Source organism: Capra hircus, chromosome 18 (assembly GCF_001704415.2).
Source record: "Capra hircus breed San Clemente chromosome 18, ASM170441v1, whole genome shotgun sequence".
Classification (NCBI taxonomy): Eukaryota; Metazoa; Chordata; class Mammalia; order Artiodactyla; family Bovidae; genus Capra; species Capra hircus.
The window spans coordinates 12,525,164-12,542,622 of NC_030825.1; the positions used below are offsets into that span (position 1 = coordinate 12,525,164).

The 17,459-nt window shown below is 47.7% G+C and overlaps 2 protein-coding genes across 4 annotated transcripts in view; one reads left to right on the forward strand and one right to left on the reverse strand.

Annotated features, from left to right (window-relative positions):
• ZDHHC7 (zinc finger DHHC-type containing 7) overlaps positions 1–9,185 on the reverse strand; it is a 29,516-nt gene extending 20,331 nt beyond the window's left edge. Inside the window, exon 1 of the mRNA XM_005691844.3 lies at positions 9,046–9,185. The gene's annotated coding sequence lies outside the window, so the exon portion shown is untranslated. The remainder of the gene's footprint in view (positions 1–9,045) is intronic.
• Positions 9,785–17,459, forward strand: part of KIAA0513 (KIAA0513 ortholog) — a 51,813-nt gene continuing 44,138 nt past the window's right edge. For all 3 annotated transcript variants that reach the window (XM_018061804.1, XM_018061805.1, XM_018061806.1), the window contains exon 1: positions 9,785–9,908. The gene's annotated coding sequence lies outside the window, so the exon portion shown is untranslated. The remainder of the gene's footprint in view (positions 9,909–17,459) is intronic.

Genomic DNA, 17,459 nt, shown 5'->3' on the forward strand with positions numbered 1-17,459 from the left:
TAGAAAGAAATCTCATTGTCTGCAAGCCATCTTCTCACAGTTTATCATTCTTGATCCCAGATACGCTTATATAGCTAAGCTTTTGGAAGTAAAAGGTGCATTACTCATTGAATTCCAACTTTTAAAGCTTTAAGATTTTTGTTACTGTGCCTGTGCATTTAATATGGTGCTATATATTCCTTGTGGCTCAGCTGGTAAGAATCCATCTGCAATGCAGGAGACCTGGGTTCGATCCCTGGGTTGGGAAGATCCCCTGGAGAAGGGAAAGCCTACCCACTCCAGTATTCTGGCCTGGAGAATTCCATGGACTGTATAGTCCATGGGGTTGCAAAGAGTCGGACACGACTAAGCAACTTTCACTTTCATACATTCAGTCAATCCTCATTGAGTCTCCTGTGCCTATTCACTCAGTTGTATCCGACTCTGTGACCCTTTGGACTGTCAGCCCTCTGTCAATGGGGGTTTTCAGGCAAGGATACTGGAGTGGGTTGCCCTTTCCTCCTCCAGGGGATCTTTCTGACCCAGGGATTGAACCAGAGTCTTTTGTGTGTCTTGTATTGCAGGCAGATTCTTTACCGATGAGCTATCAGGGAAGCCCTGCTAATCTCCTGGCTTATTTATTTCCACAAGGAATAAAGGAGAGGTAGGCTTCCAATCTGTGCACAATTCTTTTTGTATAGGCTGAAAGAAAGGATGATTGTCTTTGGATAACGTCGAGACTGCAAGTGGCTGCTATGCTTAAGATACACTTGCTATGAACAACGTTAAATGATATCTTATTTTATATTAAAGTATGGTTGATTTACAATATAGTTTCAGGTATACAGCCCAGTGATTGAGTTATACATATATGTGTATATGTTCTTTTTCAGACTCTTTCCCCTTATAGATTATTACAAAATATTGAGTATAGTTCCTTGTCCTATACAGTATGTCCTTGTTGGTTATTTGTTTTATATATAGCAGTGTGTATATGTTAATCCCAACCTCCTAATTTATCCTTCCCCACAAAAGTATCTTTTAAAAAAAGTTTAAAAAAAAGTTAATAAACACAACAAAACACATCTGAGAAATTTTAAAAGTTAAATCATGACTCTCATACCAAAATGTCAAAGATTTATGTCTCATACACATGTCAAAGAGTTAACTCACTAATTTATGAGGGACAAAGTAGGTAAGATGAATGATACAAGTGGTTCAACAATGAATCCAAAAAGACAAGTACATGTAGGCAGTCAGGAATGCTGCCAGTGGTTAAGACGCTGCACTCACAATGTAGGGGTCACGAGTTCGGTCCCTGGTTGGGGAACTAAATCCCACATCGCGCAGTGTGGCCAAAAAATTAAGAAACGAATTTCCTTAATTGAACCAAATCAAAAAGAAATGCAAAAAAGCAAAATGGCTGTCTGGGGAGGCCTTACAAATAGCTCTGAAAAGAAGAGAAGCGAAAAGCAAAGGAGAAAAGGAAAGATATAAGCATCTGAATGCAGAGTTCCAAAGAATAGCAAGAAGAGATAAGAAAGCCTTCTTCAGCGATCAATGCAAAGAAATAGAGGAAAACAACAGAATGGGAAAGACTAGAGATCTCTTCAAGAAAATGAGAGATACTAAGGGAACATTTCATGCAAAGATGGGCTCGATAAAGGACAGAAATGGTCTGGACCTAACAGAAGCAGAAGATAAGCAGAAGAGGTGGCAAGAATACACAGAAGAACTGTACAAAAAAGATCTTCACGACCCAGATAATGGTGATGATGTGATCACTAATCTAGAGCCAGACATCTTGGAAGGTGAAATCAAGTGGGCCTTAGAAAGCATCACTACGAACAAAGCTGGTGGAGGTGATGGAATTCCAGTTGAGCTATTTCAAATCCTGAAAGATGAGGCTGTGAAAGTGCTGCACTCAATATGCCAGCAAGTTTGGAACCAACTCAGCAGTGGCCACAGGACTGGAAAAGGTCAGTTTTCATTCCAATCCCAAAGAAAGGCAATGCCAAAGAATGCTCAAACTACTGCACAATTGCACTCATCTCACATGCTAGTAAAGTAATGCTCAAAATTCTCCAAGCCAGGCTTCAGCAATACACGAACCGTGAGCTCCCTGATGTTCAAGCTGGTTTTCGAAAAGGCAGAGGAATCAGAGATCAAATTGCCAACATCCGCTGGATCATGGAAAAAGCAAGAGAGTTCCAGAAAAACATCTGTTTCTGCTTTATTGACTATGCCAAAGCCTTTGACTGTGTGGATCACAATAAACTGGAAAATTCTGAAAGAGATGGGAATACCAGACCACCTAACCTGCCTCTTGAGAAATCTGTATGCAGGTCAGGAAGCAACAGTTAGAATTGGACATGGAACAACAGACTGGTTCCAAATAGGAAAAGGAGTACGTCAAGGCTGTATATTGTCACCCTGCTTCTTTAACTTCTATGCAGAGTACATCAGAAATGCTGGACTGGAAGAAACACAAGCTGGAATCAAGATTGCCGGGAGAAATATTAATAACCTCAGATATGCAGATGACACCACCCTTATGGCAGAAAGTGAAGAGGAGCTAAAAAGCCTCTTGATGAAAGTGAAAGAGGAGAGCGAAAAAGTTGGCTTAAAGCTCAACATTCAAAAACGATCATGGCATCTGGTCCCATCACTTCATGGGAAATAGATGGGGAAACAGCAGAAACAGTGTCAGACTTTATTTTTGGGGGCTCCAAAATCACTGCAGATGGTGACTGCAGCCATGAAATTAAAAGACGCTTATGCCTTGGAAGAAAAGTTATGACCAACCTAGATAGTATATTCAAAAGCAGAGACATTACTTTGCCGACTAAGGTCCGTCTAGTCAAGGCTATGGTTTTTCCTGTGGTCATGTATGGATGTGAGAGTTGGACTGTGAAGAAAGCTGAGCACCGAAGAATTGATGCGTTTGAACTGTGGTGTTGGAGAAGACTCCTGAGAGTCCCTTGGACTGCAAGGAGATCCAACCAATCTATTCTGAAGGAGATCAGCCCTGGGATTTCTTTGGAAGGAATGATGCTAAAGCTGAAGCTCCAGTACTTTGGCCACTTCATGCGAAGAGTTGACTCATTGGAAAAGACTCTGATGCTGGGAGGGATTGAGGGCAGGAGGAGAAGGGGCCGACCGAGGATGAGATGGCTGGATGGCATCACTGACTTGATGGACGTGAGTCTGAGTGAACTCCGGGAGATGGTGATGGACAGGCAGGCCTGGTGTGCTGCGATTCATGGGGTCGCGAATAGTCGGACACAACTGAGCGACTGAACTGAACTGAACTGACAGTAGGGAAGTCAGTTGAACTTCTGCCAGACAAGCTTCATTTAAATGTCAGATATCAGTGGGCAGGAATTGTTACCAAGCAGGTCAACTGGACTTGCATGGAGACCTCTTGTCTTTTTCCTGAAACTGGTGCTGAGAGTGGAATCACACAAGCTATATTCAATGGCCAAAGAATGGAAAGGGGGAACCTCGTTTGCAAATCAGCTCTCAACCCAATTCTGGTGGAGCCACCAAATATATTAGAAGGTCAAGGTTAAAAGGAAGGAATTGCAAGGAGTGGAAAGAATATTCATGACTTAGTGGAGAACAGGGGTGTCATGGGACCCGGAACTGTTGCACCTCTCCTTTGCAGTGCTTGTATGGGCTTTTTCAGTTGTTGTCCTGGCAGTTGTCAACTGTTCTGGCGCTGATGAGTGTGTCATTTAGCGTGTGCTAGTATATTACCGTGAGCTGATAATGAGACTCAAGGTCCCCGGGAAGCCAGATCTTCCCCAGTCTTTGGCCTAGTTTGTTCTAACCAGTCCTTGTTACTTTGTCTTTTTGCATCTTCCTCCTGAAACTTGTGGCTGCTCAGTCGCTCAGTCATGTCCAACTCTTTGCAACCCCATGGACTATAACCCACCAGACTCCTCTGTCCACGGGATTTCCTTAGATAAGAATAATTGGTTTTGGAGTTCTGTGGTGGTTCCAGTGGTTAGGGCTCTGAGCTTTCACTGCAGGAGGCACAGATTCGGTCCCTAGTCGGGGACTAAGGTCCCGCATGCTACATGGTACAGCCAAAAAGTTAAAAAGTAAATTAAAGGAAAAAAAACATTTGAAGGAAGGGCAAGGGCAAGATTCTGGGGCAACAGCCTTGGTAACAGAATCACTTGCCTTGCCGTCTGTTCTCCAGAACCTATAGAGTTGGGACCCCCCTCCCCCCCGTTGGCTCCAGTGGCTGGGACTGCACACTTCCAGTGCAGGAAGCCCAGGTTTGATCCCTGGTCAGGGAACTAGATCCCACACACAGCAACTAAAGATCCCAAGTGCCACAACTAATACCCAGTCCAGCCAAATAAATAAATAAATAAATAAATAAAACTTAAACCTATAGAATGGAACTTCCCTCATGGTCCAGTGGTTAAGAATCCACTTTCCAGTGCAGGGGACATGGGTTCGATCCCTGGCCTGGGAACTAAGATCCTGTGTGCTGGAAGGCAATTAAGCCTGCACGTGCCACAGCTACTGAGTCCCTTCACCACAACGAAAGATCCCTAGGCCTGCAGCTAAGACCTGAGGCTGCCAAATAAATAAAAAACCTATAGAGTTAGAAATAGCTTAAAGCAAAGAAAAAGATCCATAGACCCAGATAATCCAAGGGTGTGCACGACAACACCTAGTTGTCCATTGAAGACACGCAATAATTTTGTGACCCATTTCAAAGTCTTTCACAAAAAAGACTTGTAATTCTCCTCAGCCCCCACACTTGTATGGGCTTGTTTACTGTAACTTGAAAATTGCGCTGTTGCTAAAGGAAATAGCATGATGAAATCATTCATTAAAATATCTAACAGGATGACAGCAGTTGACAAAAACAATTCAACTCTTATCAAGGATTTTCATCTCTTTCTCAACAGACTTGGTATGTGGTCTTCTGCAAGGCATTTCCCTTCTCTAAGCCTCAGCTTTTTTTTAATCTCTAAAAAAATACAAGATTAGACTTGATTTCTAAGGTTTCTTCCTATTTTGAGACTGTGGTTCAACACACTTTTTGGGGGGTCTCTCCTTGATTTCATAAGGCCCATGGAACCAAGCACCTACCCTTGGACGTCCTCACAGGAATGAGGACATCTCAGCTCCAGGATCAGTTCTCTGTATCCATCAGGAGCTGGTGTGCAGCTAACCATTCATCCCACGAAATAGTTCTTTTAAAGTGGAGCCTCTGTTCAACCACATGAAAAGATGCTCAGCCTCATTCAAAGTAAAAGGAATGAATCCAGATTTAAGAGTATCAAGAGATCCCATTTTTCACCTAGTCAGTTGATGAACATTAAAGTTTGGCGATTCTGTGCGTTGGCCAGGAAGACCAAATTGGTGGCACTTTATTCAGCTCTTTGCAGAGCAAGATAGAAGTATGAATCACAAAAATTTAATTGTATTTATGCTTTGACCCAACTCAGCAATTTATCCTCCAGATAGAGTCCCTCATGCACACAAAGATGTCTGTACTCCAGTATTTATAGTAGAATGTTTGTAGAAGCATAAAAATGCATCGCCCTATATGCTGTCAGTATATTAAGTAGAGTATGTTATACATACGGATGGAATACTGTGCAGTGATATTTGAGGTATAGTAACTCTATGGTGTCAATTCAGGTCAGTTGCTCAGTCATGTCCAACTCTTAGCCATCCCATGGACTGCAGCACACCAGGCTTCCCTGTCCATCACCAACTAACTACGGTGTAAAACTATTTGAAAAAGACGATCTGGGGCATATATACGTTTGTATATACAATCCCTGGGAAAATGTACAAGGAATAGGTTTGTAACTTGTTAGGTTTGTAAACCATGTATCCATTTTAAAATACATAAAAATTTAAAGTAAATGAGACAACCCAGTGGAACAATTGGCAAAACACTTGAACAGGTACTTCACAGAAGAAAATCCAAACATGAAAAAAATGCTCATTTTCATTAGTCATCAGGGAAATGCAAACTTCAACCACAATGAAATACTATTTACACACCCACTAGAATGGCTAACATGAAAAACACCAAGTGCTGGTAAGCACGCAGAGAAGCTGGGGCTTCCATCCACTTCACTGCCGGGGGCAGGAATGCGATTGTTAAACCACCCCACAGGACCGTTAGGAGTGTCTGCTGAAGACAGATCGAAAGACTTGTGATAGAACGGTCCCACAGTACACTGTACGGCATCATTCATGGGTATTTGGGTTGTTTGCAGTTTGGGGCTAGAATGTAGTATACCCATACAGTGAAATAGAATACAGAATGAAAGTGTACACTACACACAAGTAAGTCTCACAAATAGGATGTTGAATAAAAGTTCAAAATTGGGCAAAACTGACCTTTGGTATAGGAAGACAGGGCAGGGCTGTGATTACCACGGTAGTAGGGATGCTAGGGGCCTAGTAGTAGTCCATTTCTTGAGCTGGGTGCTGGTTCTATGAGTGCACACTTGGTAAAAATTCAGCCTTGTACATTTATGATTTGTATGCTGGTACTTTAACAGTGGGAGAGAAATAGACTTCAAGGGCTGTACAGTGGAAAAATCAGAAATTTCTTCAGAAGGGAGTTGGGTGGTTTCTTATTTTTTCCACTGAGATTGTGATGTTGAATGCATCAGCCAGATCAGGGAAGCCAGAAGGCTGGAGCTCTCCAACCCAAGGTGTTGAACAAGGCCCAGGAAGTCTAAACAACCCAAAGTTGTGTGACACATTCCTGTATTCCTTTTCACTGGGTCACCTCACCTCCAGCTGCAGGTAGAGCCCTCAGGGGCAGCAGGCCTGTGCCTTGGGCTCTGTGTTCCCTGGAATCCCAAGCTGGCCCTCTCCTGCCCTTCAGTGTGTCTTCCTCCCCGGCACATTATCAAAAATTCCTCCTTCTCTCCCATTCCTGCAACAGTGCAATACGCAGCAAATGAATGAACGAACATGTCACGGTTGGCCCCTTGTGGAGCGTGCTGAGGGTCATACAACTGGGAGAGGAGCTCATAGCCTCCCACTCCTGAAGCACTCTCTACAGGAAGAAACGTGTATACACATGGCTGATTCATTTTGTTGTGCAGCAGCAGAAACTAACATAGCATTGTAAAGCAATGATACTCAAAAAAAATATAAAAGGATACTAAGGAAAAAAACCTGAAAAAAAAAAAGAACCTGATCTGAGAATGAAGCCCACCTCAAAGGGAAGCAGTCAAGGAAAGAGAGAAGAGACCAAGTTCTGATGATGTCACTTGGCCCCTGGATCCTGCTGGGCCAACCCCAGAACTTTTCAGTCATGTAAGCCACTGTATTCCTGTTATTACCACTTTTTTTTTTGGTTGTGCCTTGAGGGATGCAGGACTCCAGTTCCCCCACCTGGAGTGAAACCCACACCCCCTGCAGTGGAAGCTCAGCCTTAACCACTGGGCCACCAGGGAAGTCCCTATATTCCCTCTTTTTGAAAAACCAGTTTGCCTGGACTTTTGTCACTTACACATTTACACTGTGGTAAATATACGTCCCAGGTCCAAATACACTAGTTCTATCCTATTTCCTCGAATTACCAGTATAGATTTCATATCTTGAAATCTCATGGTTAACCCAGCATGACTTGATCCTTGCCACTGGTGCTTCCTCTTCTGAGGGGTCATAGATGTTTTTCATGAGTCATCTGTCCTGAATGTTTCCCAGGCCCAATGTCTAGTTCACTGGTCTGTGGTTTGCAGAATTTACTTTCTTCCCCTTTTTAAGTAAAATGGCCATGTCATATGCTTCTCTCCAACCTTCTGGCAAGTTCACAAGATCTTTTATGAAGTTTGGAGAAATAGGTGAATCTCTTGAGGACAAATGATATTTCCCCCAAATGGAGTCTGACCCTGAATGAACCCTCATTTTCCAATTTTCCTGAATAGCTGGTATCACCAGAGTGAAAACAAGGCTGCAAGAGTCTGCTCCTGGTGCTGGGTTCACTCACTGAACCAAGAGAGGACTTCCTCCAGCAGCAGACATGATCCTCCTCCATTCCATACAGTCTCCATGATGGCCTTGTAGCCTGTGGGATGCCCCCCATCTGTAGTGCCCACATAAAGAGAATGAACGCTGTCTTACACTTCTCTGAATTCACACGAAGCTTAAAATACCCAGAGATCTGGTTTCTCACAAATGATGGCTACACGGAGCTGGTCATGCAAATCGGAAATAGACCAGAAGCAGCTGAGGTGCTGAAGGCCCCACGCCTATTGTAGAACCACAGCTCCCAGCTCTTTCCTTCCCGTTGGTCCCTTAAACTTTCCCAAGCAAGTCTTAACAGGCCGCTTTCCCAGGGACCAGCAGCGCCATGTGTGGGGCACAAGAAAGACACTTGACCGTCAATCCACAGGCTGTCTTTTCTTCCGAGTGGCAGAACTCCAGTTCCTCCTGCCTAACCCCTAGGACTTGCGAGAACAACCCCCACCCCAGTTTTCTGAAGCTGACATTCTGCCCTAGTTCAGATGCCAGGGCATTCATTCAGAGGCAGGGCTTTACTAGGGCTTCCCTGGTGGCTGGGGCTAAAGAACCTGCCTGCCAAGGCCGGAGATGCGGGTTCGATCCCTAGGCCAGAAAGATCCCCTGGAGAAGGAAATGGTGACCCATTCCAGTATCCTTGCCAGGGAAATCCCATGGACAGAGAAGCCTGGAGGGCTGCAATCCGCGGGGTCGCAAAGAGTTGGACACAGCTTAGTTACCCAACCCAAAGGCGCTCTATAGCTCTGCAGTGTAGCTCTGGAACTGTCTTCAGAGAATTTGCAGTGTCAGAATTCACAGTCTGTTTCACTAGGTGCTAGAACCAAGCCTGCCATAACCCCAAGATTTTTGGGAGGGGGGTGTCCATTTACATTCCTATGCTTGCTCTTGAACTGAAAAATCTTCCAGATACATGTATATGTATGACTGAGTCGCTTTGCTGTCCACCCAAAACTGCCACAACATTGTTAATCAGCTATACTCCAATATAAAATAAAAAGCTTTTTTAAAAAAATAAGTGTCCGAAGCACACATATTTTTTACCTTTTGTGGTTTTGGTTTGTTCTTTTGAAGAGATGTGGAAGAAACCCAAGCCGGACAGCCCGAAAATTGTGGTTACTGTATCTGGTGAAAAGATGCTGATGGGCGTAGGAGTTCTGGAGCAGAAAGTGGAATCCATCAGCTTTTTAAGATGCCCCGTTTAAAAAAAAATCAATCGGCCTCACAGTGCCCTTCCCTTCCATACATCCTTGCCTGACTTGTTTCACAAGTACTTTCCTTAAAGTCAAGGCTTCAGTCTAACTGAAACAGGCGAGCAGGAAATGGCATAAGGGTATCCTTGTCTTAAAGGTGCGGACACCAGGGCGGGGTAGCAACCCGAATCAGGTTATACTCCCTTCCCGGGCTCCCCCATCTCCAGAATCATCAAATAATCCACTCATCTGTCCGCAGAACGGCCTGCACCCACCCTCCACCCCACAGCTCTGGTCGGCCCGGGAGAACACTCTAGTGTTTTGAGCAGATCCAGGAAACGTCGTTGCGGCGACCTTCTGTTAGAGGTCCCCAAGAGTGCTCCCAGGGGCGGGGGAGCACGCCTGCATCCGAAAGGCGGCCCCAGCCCGGAACGAGCCGGGGCCGGGGCCGGAGGGGCCCGAGAGCCTCGGAGCGTCGGGCGCAGGTGGCGGCCCCACCCCAGCAAGTGACGCCGCTTCCGGGCCTCACCGCGCCTGCGCAGTCCGGGCTGGGGGCGGGGGGGCGGGCCCGGGCTGCTGACTGACAGCTCGCGCGGGCCGGCGCCTCAGAAGGACACGGCTCCGGGGCCGGCGCAGTGGCCGCACAGCCGAGCCCTTAGGCGCCCGCCCGCGCTCTGGCTCCCGGGCCCGCCCGGCCGGCTGACCCCCGCCGCGGTGAGAGGGGTGGGGGGCCCGCTGGCGCCCGTGAGGGGGACGGCTTACCGGGCTCTGTGGGCGGCGCGGGGACTCGCTCTCCGAGGGGCGACAGCCGGAGCGCCCGGGGACCGGCGGGTGAGGGGTGGTCGGGTGGGGACTGGGGCCCCGGGGGGCTCTGCGGGGTCGGCCTCGGCTCGCGCTGAGGTGAGGAAACGGAAAGAGGGGGCCAAGAGCCCACCTTGTGGGGAGCGGGGCGCTCCCTGGGGGCTGGGGGGGCTGGAAAAGGTGTCCCCATCCCTGGCGGCTGACGGTGTCGCCAGGTGGCTTAGGAATGGAGCCGGTTCCCTAGTTTTGGGGGAGGAACCCCCCCACTCCTGGACGAGCGTGCCGGGAAGGGGCTTCCTCGAACCGGGGTGGGGAAGACTCTTGGTGAGCTGTGCTGCGTGCTGGGCTTTAAGTTTGCTGCCCGTCTGCTTCTAACGTGGCAGCGGGGGCGGTATGGGGGCACAGGAGAAGGGCTCGGCCCGCCTCCCCGGGGCCCCCTCCCCACGGTGGTCGGGAGCAAGAGGAGCTTTGCCGCGGGCCGTGTAGAGCAGCTGGTTCAGGGTGGCCTGGCCCAGGGACCAGGGTCTTGGAAAGAACAGGATGGGGGAAGTTCTGGAGCTGGGTGCGAATTTCGCCTTGCGTGGGGTCTGGGCTTCCCTGGGTTGTAGGTTGATTGCGTTTGGGAGGAGGAAGAGGACTTGTCAGTAGGGACTGGCCAGCTCCTGTGACTCCGGGTAAGTGTGAGGCCAGGGTGCCAGCCTGCAGACTGGGCAGGAACTCACCTCTGAGCTGGCACAGGTGAGGAGCTTGACGTGCAGCTTGACTCTCTGGGGTGAGTAAATGATAGAGGCAAGCTGACAGCGGTCAGGGAGCAGGCCACCCTCCAGACCATTGTCACCTAAAGCTGAGGTTTGGAGCTCATTTGATTCGAGGCACCCCCTCCCTCAACCTAAACCAGGGCAACCAAGATGCTTAACACTGAATTAAGCAAAGAAAAAAAATTCAGTTGTATTACGCGTGAGCGCTTCTTTCCATCTTTCTGTGATTCTGTTTGGAAGTGTGTGTTTTCCCCTTGTTCCATCTCTCCCTTGGGCTGTCACTGGCTTTTATTTCCACTTGGTGCAGAAATAGGACTGCTTACGCATTTGAAGCACAGGGTGATCGGCTATTGAGATCAGCTCACAATGAGAAAGTTGACTCATGAGGTTCTTTTCCCATTAAAGAGATGAAGATGGCTGAGGACTCAAGCATATGCACTTTACTGAGCAGATTATCTCTAACTTCTCAGTTGGTTCTGGAATACAGTCTTCCGTCTTTGTCTTTTGTATGGCTTGTGTGGGTTAAAGTGAAGATAGTTTGTATTATTTGAGAACACAGCAATTAAGGCCAATGAAAAACTACTCAGTGACCTGAATAAATCACAAACCTTAAATAATTCGCTACAGATTTCCAGACAGTGCAGAATATCCACAGATATTAGACATGGTCCTTTTTGCATGACAATAGCTTTGGCTCTTTGGAGGTAAATTGCTTTAGGATGGCTCCAAATGGCTCTGAAGGGCTTCTCAGGTGCCTCATTGGTAAGGAATCTGCCTGCCAATGCAGAATACACAGGTTCAATTCTTGGTCCAGGAAGATCCCCTGGAGAAGGAAATGGCAACCCACTGCAGTATTCTTGCCTGGAGAACCTCATGGACAGAGGAGCCTGGCAGGGTACAGTCCATGGGGTCGCAAAGAGTCAGACACGACTGAGCAGCCACAAAATGGCTCTGAGAGCACATTTTTTAGGACAGTTTCAGAAGGTTTAAGGTGAAATGAGTCATCATGCTATCTGCCTCTGTCTCTCTTCCCTTCTCTCAAAAGAAAATAATCAGGTGAAAAGAAACATCAAAAGCAGCCTAGGAAGAGAGAAAGTCAGGGAAAGTCAACCCATATGACATGCAAAGGGAGGAGTAAAAATCCTTATTGCCAATGATAACCCCTCACTTTTACACCACTGAGTAATTTGCAAAGGGCTCTCACATGCAGGATCTTAACTGATCTTCATAAATGTCACAGATGAGGAAACTAAGGCTGAATCGCTTGCTCATGGTCACTTAGCTAGTAGGAGCAAAGCAGAGTGTTAAGCCTACTTGTCTGACCCCAGATGCAGTGGCCCATCACTGCTCTGCTGAGCAGGATGCAGGATGCGGGCCGATGATAGACACATCCCAGGCTCCGGGGATTCCCAGCATCCCTGTCTCCACTGCTTTCCCTGCTTGCTAAGGCAGCATGACTCTCAAGCATAGATGCTCTCCACCACTTCCTTCTACCCCAGGCTTGAGCGTCTGCATGTACTCAGATTTGTTTATAGGTCCTTGAGAAACCTAGTGGGAAGTATGATTGCAGGGAGTGTGTTTTGCTCAAGCGCTCAGGGTTTCCTAATAGTCTAGGTGTCTTCAGCCATGTGATGCAACAGACCCAGGCAATTCTAGGGAAACTTGCCATAATCGTTTTCCTTGTCCTCCACCCAGAAGAAAAATGCAGTGGTTGTGAAACCTGAGGAGTTGACCCAGTACTTTTGTTTGTTTTATCCAGCTTTTTTTATACATGGCATTGTTTGCGTTATGGTGATGCTTTTTTTTTTTTCCCCTTTCCTCTTTAAAGAGGGCACAGCTGTTCTCATTAGGGAAGAATAAGCTTGAATCCCATTTTCTAGCTCTGAGCATCTAGATCTGAAAAAGGACACCAGAGGAGGTTATCTGAGTGTGTTTCAGCAGGTCAGTTGTACAAAACAATTTTTTAAAAAGTCAAGGCAGTCTGGGGCGCATCAGTGGCTGTGTAGATCTGGAATGACAAAGGTGAAAGTTCTCGTGTTGAGGAGCACGGGCTTCAGTCGTTGTGGCTTGCGGGCTCCGTTGCTCAGCAGCATATGGAATCTTCCTAGACCAAGGATTGAACCTGTGTCCCCTGAATTGGCAGGCAGATTCTTAGCCACTGTATCACCAGGGAAGTCCCAGAGTGATTTAAAACAAAAACAACTTTGAATCAAATCATGTCTCTCCCCAGTGACATCTCAGTAGTCTTGGGATCAGATGCAAGCTTCTTACCTGGGCCCACTCTGCAAGGACTGACTGACCTTCCATGTTGCTCCAGCTTCATCAGTTGCTACTCCCTCCCTCAACAAAAGTCCCTCTTTCTTTCTGGGTCTTGACTGGGTCTAACTTGCACTGGCTCTTCCTCCAGCCAGATTCTCCTGTGGCTGACTCCTTGTCATTCAGGTCACTGGTCCAGTGTCACAAGCTTAGTGGGAGCTCCCCTAACAATTTAAATAATTTCATCCTGGTCCCCAACCCACTTTGCTCATGTTGTATAGTTTTACTTTCATCATTGGTATCAGAAATGGCCATATGTGTATGTACTTTTAGTGCCGGTTCCCCGGTTAACATCGCATCAACCGTGCCCCAAAGAGCGCCTGACATGTAGTAGGTGCTCAATAAATATTTGCGAAATGAATGACTTTTATAACAGACCTTGTCAAAGATAAGAGGGATTGCTGCATTGGTAGATAATAACGTAGTCTTCTCTTACTAGAGACAGCCGTCCGTAGGCTGGTCAGCTGACTGTCAGGCCACAGAATTTTAAGCTTTAGACAGACAGTAAAACCAGATCAGTTTATGAGTCTCCTAGGGCTGCTGTAACAAAGTACCACAAACTGGGGGATTTTAAGGAAGCGATAATTATTCTCTTACAGATCAGGAGACAAGACGTGCAAAATCAAGGTGTCAGCAGGGTTGGTTCCTTCTCGGGGTCTCAGAGGCAGTATCTGTTCCTGCCCCCTCTCAGCCTCTGGGGGTTTCCAGCCACCCTTTCTGTCCCTTGGCTTGCAGCTGCATGACCCCCATCCCTGCTTCTCTGGTCACATGACCTTCTCCCTGTGTGGCTGTGTGTATGTATGTGTGTTTTCACAATATCTTCCCTTTGTGTGTGTCTCCCTGTCTCTTCTTATAAGGACACCAGTCAAATTGGATTTGGGGCCCAACCTATTCCATTATGACTTTATGATTAAAAAAAAAAATGTTTATTTAGTTGGCTGCACCAGGTTTTAGTTTTGGCATGCAGGATATTTAGCTGTGGCATGTGGGATCTAGAACCCAGGCCCCCTGCATTGGGAACACAGAGTCTTAGCTACTGGACCACCAGGGAGGTCCCTCAGCATCTCTTTCCGTGGTTCAGTTCATGGAATGCTCAAAGCGTAACACCTTCTAACTTGGAGATCCAGTAACATTTTAAGGGGTAAAACTGGGAGGAGGGGGTTATTTTTTGGGTTAATGACATGGATTTGGATGTTTGTGCCTAAAGTATCTGTGATCCTTACAACTTGCAACTTATAGCTTGTGCTCTAGGTGTGTCCCAGGTGAGGAGAGGGAGGGTCTGACTCATAGAGTGATTTGCGCAGGGTCATCCAGGACCGCACGAACCTCCGGACTGACTGCAGAGCCCGTGGCCTCTCCCCATAACTGCTGGTGGCTAGGTCTCCCTGGTGGCTCCCGCCCGGGGCAGGATGCGGAGTTTCCCCGACAGCTCCAGAGGGCCCTCGGGGCATGACTGCTCCCTTGGCGCACTTCTGTCCCCGTCCTTGTGGCGGAGGGTTGGCTCCCTGATGGTGAGATAAACGGTGCTGCTGGACATGATGTTCCCGTGTCAGGCCTCGTGCAGCCGGTCGAAGCCGGAGGCCACAACATCAGAAGAGTCACATTTTCCCTTTGTGGGACTTTCCCAGTGATTCTGAGGGGCTTTTAAGTAAGGCTTTTGAGAATTCTGAGTTTCAGTGTCTCAGATTTTGACCCTGAAAAAGATTCAGAAAAAGGGCCATGCAGGAGTTGCTAAAAAACTTGTGAAAGGGCCTGGTGGGTGGAGAGTGGCCTTGAGGGTGGTGAGAGCAGGGCAGCCTGTGAGCAGAGCGGCCAATGTAACCTGTCCCTTCGCCTTCAGATGTCTTTTTATTGCTGGCTTCGTCTCACCCAGATACCCAATACTCACCCCTCCCCTATTTAATTGTTTGTTGGCTGGGTAATTCATGCAGATGGTACAAAACTCAACTGATACGGGAGGATGTCCAGGGAAAAGTGATTTCTGTCTCTACCTCCCCTCCCCTGGCTTCCGTCTCCTTCCCAGCGGCACCATCTCTGCCCATTTCTGTGTCTCTTTGCAGAGACTGGATGTCCTTTAATGTCCCCAAGTGCTACCCCCACCCCCACCCCATGTCATCCCACACACTGCACTCCCATCCTGACTTTTCATGCCTCTTGCCTTTTCAGAACCCTTGCTGTGGGCACCTGTTAGGCTGGTCTGTTCCCAGGTGCTGAGACCTGATGGGAACACCTCTGCCAAGAGTTTTATATTTAGAAGGGAGATGCTTAGAAAAATAGGAATCTGTAATGGTAGAGCGTGGGGCCTTCAGGGAGGAGTGTGGGAGCAGAGCTTGTATTTGTGGATTCTGATCCGGTGCCTTGAGCTTCAGGGTTAGCCCTGGTGAGGAGGCCTGTGTGCCTCCCGTCACAGCCTGTGAGGGCAGCGCTGGCTCTCAGGTCACACAGGTCTGGTCCAAGCACCACGCTGTGTTTACAGCTCATCTCTCCTGTTTCCTGGTCTGGGGTGGGGCCCATCCTCCATGCTTTGCGCACAGTTTGGTGGTATCTTCATAGCTCTCAAAGGGGGTGTGTTCCCAGCGTGGCACACGGGGTGATACTTCGTGTCCCATGACAGAGGAGGGACGTCATGGAAGAAAAGCCTCTCATCCTTGGGGCCTTCTGGGCTTATTCTGGAAACGTCCTTCCGCCTCTGAAGATGCAAAGTGAATGATCAAGACGCATTGCACTGTGGGAATCATCTCCACCAAAAGCTGAAAGAAGTGGTAAATCTGGAGGGGACAAAAAGAGAGTCAAGGGGCTTGTTTTTTCTCCTCATTACTGAATCCATGTATGGAAGCTTGTGCTGGGTACGGGCTGTTTTCCCAAGGGCCAGCCTTTCACAGACAGGTGTGCTCCGAGGCCTTTGCATCCCAGCCAGGCATGACTCAGAGCCGATGACTCACTGGTGGCAGTGATGACCAACAAGCAGGGGAAAAGGAGAATCTAGAAAGAGCAGCACAAAGGGAAAATGCCAGAGTTAGTGAGCTTGGAGGGTTCCTGTTCACCTGGCATCCTTGAGTGAGGGGCTTTGAGGGTGAAACAGGGAAGCTAAGATGCAAAAATAGAGCCCAGGAAAAGTGTGTCGGGGGGAAAGCCTCACAAGAGAAGAAAGCTAAACGGAACTGAAAGTTCATAGTAAATGCCAAGAATGAAGCCAAAGAATTCGGTGAGATCCAACAGTGAAAAGCTTAATTCGTGTGGTGATGCACAGGAAATAGAAAACTGGTTCACGGAGGGAAGCTGGTCCACTTCCCTCTCTGGAGGGAGGCAGGTTATGCTGGACTTCGAGAAGCAGCAGGATCACTCTCAGGAACCCGAGGCCCGCTCTGGATGATGAAAAAAGTTCATTTTCCTGTTGTCGTGGAGTAAAGGTTGTCCACATAATCAAATGTAACGTACAGGGAATTAGTAAGACCCTTGTGCCCCATGAAGGAAGCAGCCTCTCGGACTTCCATCTCTCAGGTCACCCCAAGGGGCCAAAACCTGAGGGGTCCCAGGGATTGACCCCTCCCACCCAGTGGTCCTTCTCTGTCCTCACCTGTCCCATCTTTGCACAGTCACCAGAGCTCAGCATCTTTGCACAATTAAAATCAGATTGTGGCATTCCCCTGAGGCAAACCTTCCAGGTCTCTCCCAGTGCTCCTGGGATGAAACCCCGACTCCTTAACTTGGCTCCCAAGCCCCTGCCTAGCAGGTGGCAACCCCACCAGCCTCAACCAGGCCAAGTTCATTCCCACCACAGAGCCTGTGAACTTGCCGTTTGCTGGGCCCAGGCTGCTGGTGGGCAGCCTCACGAACAAGTCAATGAAACAGTCCCAGTTAACTTTAATAGTAGATTTTATTTAATCCAGTATGCCCAGGACATGATCATTGACATATCTAATCAATATAAAAATTGTTAACAAGACAGCATATATTCTCTTCCTGCACTTAGTCTGGGGTCTGTGTGGTTGGCACATCTCAGTCTGAGTGAATCGCGTTCCCTGGCTCAAGGACCACAGAGGGACAGTGGCTGCAGACCTGTCCCGCTTGTGCTTTTGTTTCATTCATCACTGCACTTACGATGGGGAGCATGCTGCCTCCTATTTACCTCTCTTCTCTGATTTGAGCACATGCTCCTGGAGGCCTGGACTTGTTTGCCTTGTCCACTTGGCATGGCACCTGGCACCCTGTGATGCTCAAGAATGTTTGCTGAGTGATCAAACAAACACATGACCGAACAAATGAACCACATCTCCTTCCTCTTCACATCCCAGAGGCAACTGAATAGTTGTCACTGCCATTTAGAGCCTCCTTTAATCGGGAATTTCATGCATAAGGCTTCCTGTTTCTCGTAGGTCTCTAACTGCTT